We start from the raw sequence: 15,303 nt of genomic DNA, 5'->3' as shown, positions 1-15,303 counted from the left end.
TGGGGGTCTCTAGAGCTATCTCTTCCCCCAGGTCCCGGCAGACTGGGATGAGACTGGATATACAGCGTCCTCTTCCAGGGCAGCACAGCAACTGCACGCCAGCACCCACGCCCGGGCTGCGAGGAAGCTCACCAGCCCCCGGCACGGATGGTTTCAGGCCTGAGCTGATCAGCAAACCATTTTCTCCAGAGGGCAGTTTCAATATAAACAGGAAAACAAATAGTTTTCATTGACATTTTCTTCAGAAGATTTTTTTTATTATTGTCAAAAAAGCAGGGGAAATGCCCCAGTCCCAAACACTATCTGGTTTTCCATTTATTTTTATTTTTTTCATGAAAAGTTGACATTTTCCAACAAAAATAGACACCTTCCAAAAAACAAACATCTTTTAAGCAAAACTCCAATATTCCACTGAAAATCCATTTAGACAGAAAATTGCCAAGCAGCCCTAAGACTCCCTGCACCCTTGGACTTGGTGCTTTCTCTTCGCAGCGGTTACCATCATTGCCTCCTGTTTACACTGTACACGTGGAAAGAAATAACTTTCTCCTCGGGACAAAGATGCTGCCTTCTCGGCAGCCTTGCCCAAGAGGTCAAGGGCTGAATGCCATACGACAGCTCAGCTCCTCTCTCAGTCCTAGGGGCGCTCCCAAGCGGTCAGAGCTGAAAAGCAAAGTAAGGAGCCTGCCCTGTGGCAAGCACAGAAGGTTTATCAGGCTGACATCTTTCACCGGCACTGAATCGACTCAGATGTGTTCTCCTCCTCCTTGTTTTAATCTAACGGTCACAGAGAGACTTTACAAATTGCCTGTACAGTTAGTTTTATCTCAGTCACCAGTCTCCTTGTCTTTCTTCCTGCACCAAATGAGCAGCCTGACAGCACAACGCAAGTCAAGAGACGAGACAGAAATGATGCACACCACCGGCATCCACCGGACAGCCAGGATCTGAACTCCGCCAAGGTACTTCTGTCGGCTGCAGAGATGATTGTGGATGCTCCAGACAGATAACTGGGATGACTCGGCACTTAGGCATTTTGTTACCTGTCAGCAAAGGCCTGGAGACTGATGGTAAGAAAGGGCCCAAAAAGGGCCTTACCAGTAATGAGAGGCAAGTCCAGGTTATCTTCAGTGGGCTCAGAAACATGCAGCACAACTTGGTTCTTCAGAAAAGAACATAACTGGCAGAGGGAACAGAGATACCAACAGCCCTCAGGTACAGCCCAAGTGCAGACCATCATACGACAGGGGAAAGAAGAGGTGCTTCTTCTAATGCAAACCCCCAGCCCAGTATCATTTGCCAAAAAAAGTCCCTAAAGTAAAAAGCAGGTATTGCCATATGGACCGGCTATTCAGGAGCTGTTGGGGGAATCCACTTGGTTAGTACCTTGTGGACTATACAGGTGGGCGTTACGTGGACTCTCAGCTCTTTGCTGCATAGGAAGAGCACGCACCTTCAGGGCTTCACCCCATGGGAATCACTGACATCTTCCCTGGTCTCAAGGCTCAAAGCGAGTTGCAAACCCTTAGCCTGTTGTAAATGAGCTGCAGAGCAGAAAGGTTAGGAAACGCTGGCTTATTAGAAAGTCTAAAAGTTCTAGATCAGCCAAGTGGGTTTTGACAAACTCATCATATATGACAACAATAGCCTTGAGTCATCAGCCTACCTACCTACTGTAAGGCCAGTGCCACAAAATAACCCTATCCATATGGAAAGTTCCCAAAACTTAATCCTAATCATGTTATTGCTAAACAGGGCCTTCACTTTCTGTCTGTCTAGCAGGCTCCGCAGGGAGCGGGGCTGACTCACTGCTAATATTTCAGCACAGCTTTCGGGCTGGGCCGTAACTCCACACTGAGTCACATTAACCCCTTCTGCTTGAAGGCTGGAGAGACACAGATGAGGGTTTGCAGCTGGTAAGTTCTGTGGTGCCAGTGATTTCCCACAAACGTTTTGCACACACATCAGGGAGGCCTTTTGGATCTTATTGTCCTCAGGCTGATCCAAGTCACTTCACCGCAGTGGACATCTCCAACTCTGTGGCATATTCCAATGCCAAAGGCAGAAAATAAATAGGAAAGGCTAAAAACAGTGCCTTGGCAGTAGCAAATAAATAGATAAATGGAAAGTGAGAGCTACTGTCACCACCCTCTTACAGTGTGCTTGAATATAGAGGTTTCGACGAAGCCCTAGCCACCTTATTGAGGCCCCAGAGGTAGGGACAGCATCCCTCTCCCTCTCTCTCTGAAGACAGCAGCTGCTCTGCTGATGCTAGCACAGAAACCACGATGGAGCCAGGCTGTACAGGAGGACCCCAGCAGGCTGCCTGAGCCCGCAGCCAAAAATAATATTCAAGTACAATGTGGTGAATTTGTTTTTCACAGGGCTCTCCTAGCTGCGATGGGCTGGGTGCATGACGCAAAATTAATGGAATGCAATAATTAATTTCACTTGTCAAGCCAGCATTACCCTATCTTCAGTGCTGAAAGCACTGTTGCATCACACTGTGTCTGAGTTCAGGGTGGAAGTCTGAAGTTTGGTAGGAAGAAGACATGCAAAACCCTGGGTTGGTGGCTTGGCTGCTACACAACATATCCAAAAGGCCTGTTTTTACTTCTGGTATTTTTCTGTGAATTAAACTTTTGTCTGCTAAAGTATAATGGAGGGCCACTATTTATGCATGAAAAACAACATGGCAGCACAGCCTTCCTTGCGCCCAGGGGGAAGAAGCAGTTTGAAGATTTCAGAGGGCGACAGTTCCCTGAGTTTCTTTTGCCTTCAACCCCATCCTTTGCAAGTCAGCACCCCTGAGATAAAAGCACCTCTTCTACTTCCCTCAACTGGGTCTTAGCCAAACCAACCTCTGTGTCATAGGCAGCCTTTAAATTCATCTGGCAGGGCTCCTGGTCCCAGCTGAACAAGGAGTTAATCTTAGGTTTTCTCCCTCTTGCTCCTTCCACAAATGCTCAGGAGAAGGGCAATAAAATAACAGCTAAAGAGAGAGAAAAAGGGGGAATGCCTGTATGAGACGGTGGAACGGCTAGACGCGGCTGGCACCGGGATGGGCTGGAGGCTGGGGAGCTTTCTGCTACTCTGCTGAGCCATCCCACCAACTTCCAATGACGCTTTCTTAGCAGAACCGAGAGCAGAACCTGCTCAAGCAGTTGCATCAAACACTGCAGAGTGATTGCTGCTAAAATCCCAGTCACTTCACTCTGATGGTATCTGGGGGGTTAAAGATCAGTCAGAATTAGTCCCTGAACTCAGACATCTGAGACATTAGAGAGGCACTAATTACTGGACCACTGCAAGTGAACAAGATGATACATTTTCCCAGGCCAAGGGCTCAGCTTAGTTTGAAACCACCAACGCTCAGATCAGAGCTGCCGTCTCTGCAGTCACCTGTCTTCTTCAGCGCTCCTCAGTGCAATTCTTCTTCGGCAGCTTGGAAGCATTCTTGCCAGAAATGTATTGCTCTTCTCTACTCGCTTCACTCCTGTCTCTTGGGCACATTTGAACTCTTTTCCTTTTGGCCCAGACTGCAACTTACTCCAAGGACAAAGATTACCTACATTCCTGACAAACTTTTGTGCCCCCTCATTTTTACTGTTGAAAACGGTCAGCATCGGAAGGGAACAGAAGGATTGCAAAGGATGTTTTGACAGAGGTCATGCATTTCATATTTTACATTTCCAGCATGAGCAATTTTTTGCACCCCTCATTTGTTGTATATTGTGGTGAACAGTTGGGCCTTGCCGTGGCTGAGAGATGGGGATGAGATTAAGGGGCAGTCCAGGCTTTCCTGTGCGCTCTGGAACTTGGAATTACTGAAGCTTCACTGCAATATTTTTTCTGGTTCCATTTTTTTTTCTACCATTATATTTTTTATTATCATTTTTTATTCTCTCTCTATATTGAGTTGGCGGATGCATAGTGAGGTCCCAATGTTACAGGTCTGCAAGCTCTGTAAAGAACTGTTAATGTTCATTTGTCTTCATGATCATTGGTCATGAGATCCAAAGGACAGTTCGGTGCAGACTACTTAGCGTTATCCAGGGTGCACCACGAGGAGGCAGTCTACATTGCATCCCCATCATTACATCGATGAGGATGGACTAGCTCCCTGAACTGTGACTGTGGTGCCCCTTTTCAAACTTCAAATCACATCACTTCTGAATGCCATCGTCTTGATTTACTTGGATCTGCACAATACTACACCAGAGGCAATCAGCTGGCTGCAAAATTTGGACATAAAATTGTGACTATGATTCTCTTTGCTTTGTGATCACGACAGAATCATATGCAAAATAAATAAGCTCCCTTTATATACATATTTGGGAACATCTGTGTTGGAGGCAACCCACCAATATAAATTCCATTACTTAAACTGATTTTTTCCTTGTACTTCATGCTTCTGGACTAAAAAGTTACACTGGCAAATTTAGTCAGATCATGCTAATAAAGTTGCAAGGCCAAGTACCACTAAGGTGACATTTAGTTGTAGATTTCATGGTGTTTAACTTCCTAAAATGCTGTGATTCAGCCTGGTCTATTTTTCCTGCCAAGGAATTGCTATTTCAATATTTCCAGGGGCTTCCTATTATTTGACTCTGCCTTCCTATGATGAGGCATCTGATTTTTTTTCAGGTACGGGACAGTTTATAACTGGAGAAAAAGGTGGATATTTGCTCCCTTTACAGCCTTGGTCTAATCCTGACCCTAGGCTAAGATCCATGACATTGAAATTCAACACCAAATGTCTGAAAAAAATCCAGACTCATCAAAACCACTTGATCTCTAGAAACCAGTTTAACTTCTTGAAAGGCTAGCTCGCATCGTAGAATCGTATTTATTTTATTAGATGATTTTTTCCTAGTGAGATCAGTTAATGGAGCAGCCAGAGTTGCAAGATGTGAAATACCTTTCCAACAATATTCCACAATACCCAGAAAAGATCTCACCTGCCAATTAGTAGTTGTTAATAGGTGTATTTTAATAGCCTCCACTTTTACATATCTCTTGTTTCATGACTCCCTCACCCTACAGCATGTCTTAAATACATATCTGGTTTCCGATTTTCCTACTGAGCACTTCGGGGAGTTAAAAGTCAACTCTGCTTCCTTCAGTTGCTGAAAGATTGCTTTCAGGTGCTGTAGGGGTTCTTCCCATGGCTTACCATAAATCAAGACATCATCCAACTAGGCCGCTGCATACCCCAAATGTTTGCATAGCACTAGGCCAGTTACTTGCTAGAACATTAAGGAGCACCATACATAACCTGATATTGAAACAACCCCATTAGTGTTGAAAAATCTGCAATGGGTTTAAAAGATTTGATTATATTTATCCACCAGCATCTGATACATGGAGGGGAGGGGGGCAAACTCTAAGAGTTTTCTTTTCCCCACGCCTAACATGAGCTAGCACCCTGTTCATTCACACAGCTTGTTGAAATAATTTGTTAGCACTGGTTTCTACAGCTTGTAAAACATTAAATGGTCAACTCCCCAGTGCCTGCTTGGCCATCTTGCTGAACTCTCCCCCTTGGACTACACAGTGTTCGATCAGAATCTAGTCCTACTTTCCTTTGGCATGCTGCTTGCATTTTAAAATCAATCTTTGTACATTATCCGTACCCCATGGGAATAACCGCTATCTTCTGACTCTGGTTGATGTCTGGAGGATGAAACAGATGCTGCTATAATAAAGGGTGTACCTAATCCTGATCCCAAATGTTATTATCTCACTGAAGACAGCGATAGTGTTGCCACTAATATCAATGGCAGCAGGACAGAGACCTTTCACAGGAGAATCTCCTTGCGTTATCAAGGAGGAGAAATTATGGAGCCTGGCTTATGGAAGGGCTCTTCATGTTGGGCCCAATTTTGGAATTAGCTATATTGCTTTCTTACACCCAGGACAATTTGCAAAAGGAAAAAAAAAGACTCTGAGAAGCAATAATAAGTAATAAAATAGAAAAGGTTTGTGAAAGTAATTGGTGTAATATTGGTTACTGGATTCCCCATGTCAGAATCCCAGGTGGAGATAATGTTCTTTTGCAGCTTCAGCTGGTTCAGTTTTTATTACTTTCTTACTTTTTGTTAGTAAATGAATTCGTTATTTTTCTAACTTTCCTCCTTCCTCAATGCCAAACACTGCAAACCCTACACAGCGCTGCTGATGTCCAGAGAACTACTTAAGTAGGTACAGGATATTCCAGACAGTGGGTATCAACATCTGGTTGTTACTTCAATGCAATGCCTGATGGAATTTTATATTTATGTTTTACCTTTAAAAAAAAATCACAGGCAGTATTGTTTCATGAGAGCCTGATCCTTGGTAGCATTAATCCCAAGATTTTTTTAAATCTCTAATTGTTTTTCTATTATTATTTATTATTATTATTGTTTTCTACTGTTGTTATTATTATTATTTTATTATTATTACTGTTTTATTATTATCTAATTATTTTTCTATTATTATTGTTCTATGTTTCTATTATTATTTATTATTATTGTTATTATTATTATTTTATTATTATTACTGTTTTATTATTATCTAATTATTTTGCTATTATTATTGTTCTATTTTTCTATTATTATTCTATTAACTGGATTATTCTGAGTGACCTTACCGACCATTTCTTATTAACAATTGATACTAGTGTTATAGCAGTGTCTAAATGGCTAGAAGTTCCAATAGAAACTGCACAAACGCAGGGTAAGAAATACTTCCTGACCTGCAGAACTTAAAGCCTAAGTAGACTGGACCAAAAGGGGCTGAAAGGAGAAGAGAGACTCTGAAAAAAGGATGTGATCCATTCACACAGCAAGTCATTATTTACTTTCTCATGATTTAGAATAACACCAAGTGCCCACACATGGGCTCTGAGCAACCAAGGATGATGATTTAAAATTTCCAAACGAAAAATGCAGCTCCACCAGCTCCCAATTGCCAATGGCCTGGTCCAACACACAGCGAGGGGCAGCATGGAAGTCCACGCTGCTCAGACTCAGCAAATAAAACGATCCAAAGCCTCAGCACCCCAAGAGTAAGCACCACATAAAACTGTGTAGACTGATATATTATTTTCATTCACTTCATGTTTTTCTCCTGCTATAAACCAGCATGGTACAAGCCAAGCATTGTCAGATACAGAAATAATTGGAAGTCTGGCTCTTGACTCCTCTTACCATTGCACTAAAAAGGCTCTCTTTCCATCCATGGCAGTCTTCCATGAGTCTGAAAAGGTAGGAATCAGACACTGGGTACACTGTATGGGCAAAAGTTTCCTGATGCCTTGAGCAATTCCCTTTAACATTATGTGTAAAAAACCAAAGATTTAACCCTCAGCCAAAAAAACCTCCCCCTTCTAGATTTATAAAGTTTCCCCAGCTTTCGTCCACTGCCACCCAGGTGGCAGCTTCACCCTACTACAGAAAAACACCTATAATTTTATCCCTCTGAAAAACATGTGAAGGTTTTGGCTCAAAGACTGGGTGGGAAAAAAAAGTACATTTATTCGTGGTTTATTGCCCTTAGGAAAACATACTTCAGTTATGAAGTATTCCCCCCTGAAAACTTACTTGACATTTTGTCGAGAAAATAGTAACATTCGTAAAAGTTGGCCAAGCTTCCTAATACCATAACTATAAAGCAAATGTTAATATGAGGACAGGATCAGTTACCTGGATTGTCTTTTTCCACCCTTTTATACATTTGTAGTGACTAAGGGACTCATCACAATATTACACCCGTGGCCAGTTTTACTCCAGTAAGGAGAGCAGTGCCCATGCTTCTCTGCAGCCCTGGGACCATAGTTCAATATTCCTGTCTAGCCAAGTAGCTGTTTGAGAGTCTGCACAAGGTACTGAGAAGGTGTGAGATGAATAAAAAAAAAAGCAAGCGTAGGCTTGGAATTTGTAGTTAACCCTTTCATAAAGTAGTCCCTCCAAAATCTCTGTCAGCTTCTTGGAAGGTCATACATTTACATCCATCTGTACCATCCACTTATGTGAAGAAGCCTATGAGCAGAGTCTAGGCCAATGTCTTCAAAGGTTCAGGAGAATTCAACTTTCCCCCGTATCCAAAGCAGTCCAAAAACCCGTCCTGGCTGTACTCCTGGTTTCTTGCTATACATCATAAACAGCACTGAGCAAATACTGCCAAAACACCATAATCAGCCTACACCCATATTTTAAAATGAATAAACTGGGCTTTTCTCAGATGATCTGATTATTCACTGGGAAGGATTTTCTATCTGTCTGTCTGTCTAAAGTTACTTTCATCATCATGGATGAAATCAGAGCTTTACTTGAAGTCACTGGAAGAGTTTGAGTTTCACCTTTTATCTCTCTGTTGCAATCTCACAGATTGGAGGAGGACAAAATAAAAGGCTCTTTGTCAGGATTTACAGCATGAAAGATCTGCACTGGAGAGATTTACCTTAATGCATATTCCTATACTTCACCCAGCACTGTGGTGGTACTATCACACACCTCAAAAGGTTGCATGGTTGCTCTGTTTCTGCAGGAGGACTACGTTAAAATCCTGCGTCTGAATAAACCTGGATTTTGGGAAAGCTTAGCCCCACACTGGGATCTGAACTTTGTGGCTCAGGCCTATTTCCAGTTGAGCTGTAAACAATTTCAGAATCTGATATTACGTTTTAGGAAAATTTGTAATAAAGCTGTAATTAGGTATGATGTCATGTGTAATAATAATAAAAATATCTAGCAGCTGCTAAGTAACCTTTTTTTTTCCTATGTTTATCCCAGAAGGATGCAGAGAGTCAGCTGCAACTTCATATTTTGAAAGACGGAATATTAAACCTAAGAACTATGATGCAATAATTCTCGTGTACTGTAAATGCTAACAGGAAAGCCAGAAGAGTCTGTGTTAAGGAAATCAGAATATCCACACAAGCAGCTGCTGTGATATAAACTCCCTGAAGTTAGGCTCATTCTCTTTTATTTGACTGCTGATTAATACAGCAGAATCCCAGATATGACTTTCAAATGATTCTGCACCATTGAAGATAGTAGGAGCTTTGCTATGGCTCTCAAATAACTGAACATTTAGGAGTGTGTTTTATTCCCATAGATTTAAGGTGTTTTTCCAAATGCTTATGTGAAGCCAAGTCCCTTTGCCTGAAGTGCCATTCTAGCCGCAGTTCAGGCCAGTGAGAGAAAAGAAATATAAAATCAACAGGAGTCAAGGATAGAATTTAAAACTGACAGGAGGGTGTTATAACTTTAACATTAACTAATGCTGTTGCTAGTTGGAAGACAAGAAAAATCTTTCATGGAAAAACTAGGACAGATAAACCTATGTTAAGTCTTCTATAACATCCGTTTTAAGGGCACACTGACACTGTATTCGCAAAATGAGCATTTACATCTGCAGATTGGCTCAATCCATTAGAAATGTATTTCTAGAGATACTAAGAAATGTAATAGAATTGGACTTTTTTATTGTTGGACACAACAAGAAAGGATCCACTGTGGGAGATGCCGGAAAATCATCTTTGCACATGATTAGCCTGGCAGTGGCAAACACTTGTCAATAGATTCTCAGTAGGTTGCATTCCCAAGGCAGTGACGTGTTCAAATGTTGTGTTCACCAGGTACTAACATCATGCGTACAAACGGCAAAGAACAGCTGCACAAATTGCTTTTTCCTACTCTTATCCTTGCAAACGATGATACCGAGCCTGTTCTCTGTACGCTCTGCCAATCTGTTTCTTGCTTTGGCTTTGCTTTCTATGTAACGGGCCAAGCTGCTACAAGCCTAATATGGTTCCATGCCATCAAAACTATTTGCAACGAGAGTTTCAATCTTGGGCCCTGTTTTTGCAAACACTGATGCATTTGCTTAACTTTAAGCTTTGGACCAGCCCTGCTGGCAGGGGAGAGGGCCATTCTAAGCACAGAAATGCTTGCTTGTAGCATTGGCACCGAGAATGGGAGGCAAAGCTGAATGCTCCGCTGGCACTGGCTATTCCACTGTGTTTAAGATCTGCCTTTAACTTGGGAGGTAACGCTGTGTACTCTGAACCAGTGTTTCTCAACCCATGGGTCGCTACCCAAAAGCAGGTCACAAGACTAAATGAAAGGGTCATAAACAAACTTTAAAAATGGATCATCAAACCTTTAAAATGGATTCTCCTTTAAAGGTGAAAACCGTAAGAAACCGTGGCTATTCCTTTGCAGGCTGGCAGAGCTCCAGCCTACGACGGGCTGCTTGGGGCCCCCCCTGCCCCACACACACCCCACCATGTCCCACATACCCACCCCTTACCCCACACACTGTGGGGCTGGGGCCTGGGGCTGGGGGGCACTGGGTTGGGAGTGGGGGGCACTGGGTCAGGACTGGCCATCAATCTTTACAAATGGGTCCTGGTACAAAAAAGGTTGGGAGTCCCTGCTCTGGACAACTACAACCTAATCTGGGGTCAAATGAAGCCAGTAGAAAGACCCCCATTGATGAGGGCTTTTTTACATGGTAATTTTGGGCAGCTCCTGGAGTTTTTAACACCTGGATTCTCTGCACATTAACGCCTCAAACTAGTTGTGTACATTCGTTAGGTGGCTCAAAGTGATGCTACTCCAGGGCAGGATTATCTCTGATCCCTGCTACCTAACTTATGTTACGCTAAGGCTACACCTCGGTGTAGACACCCACCCACCCCGCCTCCCCTGCCAGCCTGGATTGGGCCCGCTGCCTCCCGGGCCCTCGCCAGCACCCCAGATACTTGCTCACTGCCTCCCCCCACTTGTGGCTGCCCATGCTGTCTGTCCCAAAGGAGCAGGCAGGGAGGGGTTAACCTGCCTGCCCGGCCAAGGCCTGGAGAAGAGTAGCAGCTGGGCAGTGGGTGCAGGGCAAGTGGGTTAGCCCTTTCCTACCTGCTCCCTTGGGACAGACAGTGCAGACAGCCACAACACTATCTTTTACTGGAGCAACTGTATAGTTGGGACAGCTGTTGGACAAGCTTTCAGGCATCAAGGGCATTTCAACACGTGCTCCGGGAGGCACGGGGTGGGGGTGCACTTGAATTAGCGACCCGTGCTAATTAATAGTGTCCAAACGTCACATGTATCGACATCCCCTATGCTGAAAAATGGCAAAGGGATGCTTTGAACGAAAGCTCATCGAACGAGCTATGTTCAAAGCGCCCCACCACCATTTTTCAGCGCAGGGACGCTGATACACGTGACACAGGAGGCTGTGGAGCATGGTAATTTCAGTGCTGCAGCAAACTCGATTAATCAATACTGCTCTGATGTGCTCAGCATGTTGGAGCCGGCTCCCTGCACATCTATAGGAGTGACAAGTGTTTTAGTTCCGGTCAGTTATCAAGAAACACATTCAAGCAGGTACCTGTTCTCAGTGGTGGGTTTTTTGTTTCCTTTTCTTTTGCAATATTATTCTATTGCATTTGCTATTAAAATACATTTGTAGGCAGACAGAGTTAGAAAAACATCGTTCTTTCCCCTCAGACCAAATACACTTCTGATCCTAAAACCTTCTTAATTTTCTACCTTTGATGGCATCATTGATTCGGCTTTCGACTTGCCTCCGCTTTAGCCTCTTGCCCTTGAAGGAGAAAGGAATTTTCAAAGAGTTTTGCAATCATTTTTTATTGCAGCCTAAGGAATAAAGTCATCACAACTATCGTGTTACGCTGCCCATTTCATGGAGGGAAAAACAGGCATTAAGTGCATTGATGAACCCAAAAGAGTTTTATAGTGATTAACTTCCAACAAAGAAACCTAGATGTTTTAATGATTAGATTGCTATCAGGCGGGATGGCATTTAAATGTGTATTTTACAATTCTCTGGAGCAATCATAAAAATACCAAAAACCTCAACAAAAAAAACCAGGAGGTTAACAGGTCAGAAATCAGTCACCGAATTTTATGGTCCAAGAATTAGTACATTTTTATTTTCCACAAGTTATCACAGAAGGCAAGTTGCTCAGAGGTCATGGTCTTTGTAAAACCCTAGAACTTAGTCACTCAACAGAGAAGATGAAAGACCGTTGCAAGAAACTTGGGCTGTCATAGAAAAGAAGAGAAGAGTGATGGTAAATGAAGCCATCACCCCATATTGTATTGTCATATTGGTCTTTTGTCAGAGCTCCAGGACTGCATTCAGATGAGCCTGATGACACTTTGCTCTTTGACATCTTTACTGAGGACCACAGGCAGACTGCTACCGGCAGGGAGAGAAATAAATGACTCTCTTCTTGCGGATACCTAGACTTCAGGCAGATTTTACCAAGGGCTGCACCAGAGCACTTACATGTTCCCTTTTGTAGCAGGGAATGTTGTTCTTTTGCGATTGTTGTATTTATTTTACAAGTTGTGCTGGGAATGCCGCGTGGCACGCTCTTGGCTGCTCTCGCCTATGATTTACAGTAGTTATAAACATTCCAAAGTCTACATGTAAGTTAAATGATACATTAATATCACAAAGTTACAATTCTGGTATAAATGTGTCATCAGTTTGAAAATTCAGTTTTTCCCCTCCACTGGTATGTGATTACGCTGAATGCAATCAACTCAAAAAAGCCCCCAGAAATGAACTCAATGCCAGGGTGTGCTGCTCCAAAAGTAAAATACTGTGGAGCAACGAGCAGACAGAATAGAGCTTCCTCAAGGTTTGTGTTTCTTTAATTGTAACTCATTTTTATTACTTTCCTGGAAAAAATACAGAAAGGAAAAAAATCAAGTACTCCATATGTGACATGAGGCCAAACTGTGCTCTGTTACTCCCACACAATCCCGAGAGGCCCAGCTCTTCCCTCCCGTACACCCACGCACCTGGAGTCCAAGTGCGAAGAACGGTGCGAGTAGCTGAGGACAGCAGAATCGGGCCCCGACTCTTAGTCCCCTGAATGATTTTGTTGTTTCTTCATCCACGTATCTCATCTCTCACCATTCACACTGACAATGAAACCATGAGTCTCACCCCATCCCTCACCCCACTGCTTTGAAAGCGCGCGGCATATGGGAATGACCTGGGTTGGCATTCATAAAGCGGCTTAAAGGGTTTAGGTGCTCAGCTCCCATAGACAATCCCTTAGTCCCTAAAAGCTCCAGCTATGATTCTCACGGTTTCCAGAACACATTAAATCAGAAGTTGTGAACTCTCCTGGGAGAAAACGCCGGATTGATGTTTCCTAGCTGCGACTTTTCTCACCGACATTATTAAAAAAAAATCACAGCACACATGACAACCTCTCGCTCATAGGCTTTATATACCCTTCACACTTATGAGGGGCTGCCACCTCCAACAGCCTTTCAAAGTTTAATTAGCTAAGCTTCACAATAGCCAACAAGATTATTAGTCCCCTTCCATCAGCAGGAAATCTCAGGCTACGTCTACAGTTGAGCGCTCTCCCGGTAGCGTTGTGCCAGTAGGCAGCTGCTGTCATTGCAGTTTTGCTGGAGACACCGGCTGCCTCTCCCAATTCCACACATCCTCACGGCAGGGGGGCGCTGGCAAAATGCTGCACAATGAATAGGAATCCCAGTGTCCCCGCACCAGCCAGGAGCACTCCCTCAGAGAACATTTTAGCCATGCATTGCATGAAGCTGGAGTCATCTTCCCACAGTGCCCTCTGTTTCAGCTGCGATCATCTCTTTTCATACCATTTTTAAAGTTTCCCGATTTTCTCCACTTATAACCCATAATCTTCCCATCATATATATATATCCCATAATGCTGAACAGATCCATGGGGTTCTCCAAAAGGGCAACTGAGAGTTTTATACTAGCAGGACTTCAGCAAGGGCCGCAGCAGTCGGTCTTGCGGCAGCGAGATGCAGAAATCAAATGGCTTAGAATCAGGATTGTCGAATCATCGAAAGTCAAGGTTGGAAGGAACCTCAGGAGGTCGTCTAGTCTGACCACCCCCAACTATCACATCCCAGCCGGGATTTGTCTTTGGCTTGCCCAAGGCAACGCAGTGGCACTATCAAGTATAGAACCTGAAATGCCTCCATTTCTCTATGAGCTCTACACCACTGTCATGCAGGAAACCAGCATAACTAACTGCAAATTGCAGGTATTCTGTAAGAAATACTCTTTCCACTAAGCCTGACCTATGGAAACCCTGCTATTGAGAGTAAGCTAGTGCTATTCTCTGCACCCAGAGCCTCTAAACAGCAGTTCCATCTCCACATCAAACTATATTTATGTGGGTTTGTTGCAGAGAGGAGCTGGAACCAGAACCAGAGATTGCCAGCACTCACATTTTGGACGGTTCTGATAAATTGGGCCTGGATTCAAGCCGACCCAGGGTTTGCTTTTTTAAAACAAGAATGGGGTTGATAAAGTTTCTGAAAATCACAGCCTTTGAAGAAAAAACCCAGCCGCCAGATCATTTCATCCAAAACCCAGGACTTTCAGATCAGACCGTGACTGCCCCGCTTCTTATGGTCTGAACTGCAACCAATGATCTGCACAGATAGAAACAATGTTTGAAAATCCATCCTCATTTTGCTTTAAATTTTGAATGTAAATTTGATTTGCTACAGGCCACAGACTAACTTTGTATGAAGAGATCCCATCAAAACCAGTGAAAGTTCGTGGTGGTCAGAATTTTGCAGGTTCCAACCCCAAATCCGACGTAGTCTCAGGAGAAAGCTACATCTAGATGCTGAAAGACACTGAGCCAATATATTCCGGTTCTCCCCACAGCTATAGTTGTGCCTTAAGACCTCCTAAGGAATAGCTGCTTGCTGAATAAAAATATCTTAAACCTCTTATTTAAGAGGACTCTAAGCTGACCTCTGTCTTTGCTTTATTTGTGCTGTTCAAGTTCTGCATCTTTGTGTTATTCCATATGTTTTGAATTGGGAAAAATGCCCGGTAGACCTTTGACTTTATCCTAACACATTCAATTCCCACAGCTACCCTGAGCAAACGGGTTAAAGAAACTGAAAAAGTGCCCAAGAGAACAGTCTGTATGGTAAACTAAATGAAAGACATGGCACCAGAACGCCTCTCAGCCTGCTCCAGCACTCCTTACAGCAAAGAGCAGCTCATCCAGGCTGGCTCACCTAATACCTTTGGGACTCCCATTCCCAGGCAGTGCCTTCATGCAGTATCTCCATCAGACAACTTTATACAATGTTCCTTCTCAGCCCCAAATTTATGAGAAATAGTGTCAGAATAAAAAATTGGAGTCCTTTGATTCAGTTTCCTTTTTTACAACTAAACCCAGTACAGAATGTTTCGCTGCATCTCAGATCAAATGCAACCACCACAGAGCAGCTCCAAGTTTCTCTGCTGCACT

Source organism: Alligator mississippiensis, chromosome 9 (genome assembly GCF_030867095.1).
Source record: "Alligator mississippiensis isolate rAllMis1 chromosome 9, rAllMis1, whole genome shotgun sequence".
Classification (NCBI taxonomy): Eukaryota; Metazoa; Chordata; order Crocodylia; family Alligatoridae; genus Alligator; species Alligator mississippiensis.
This window is presented reverse-complemented; position numbering follows the sequence as displayed.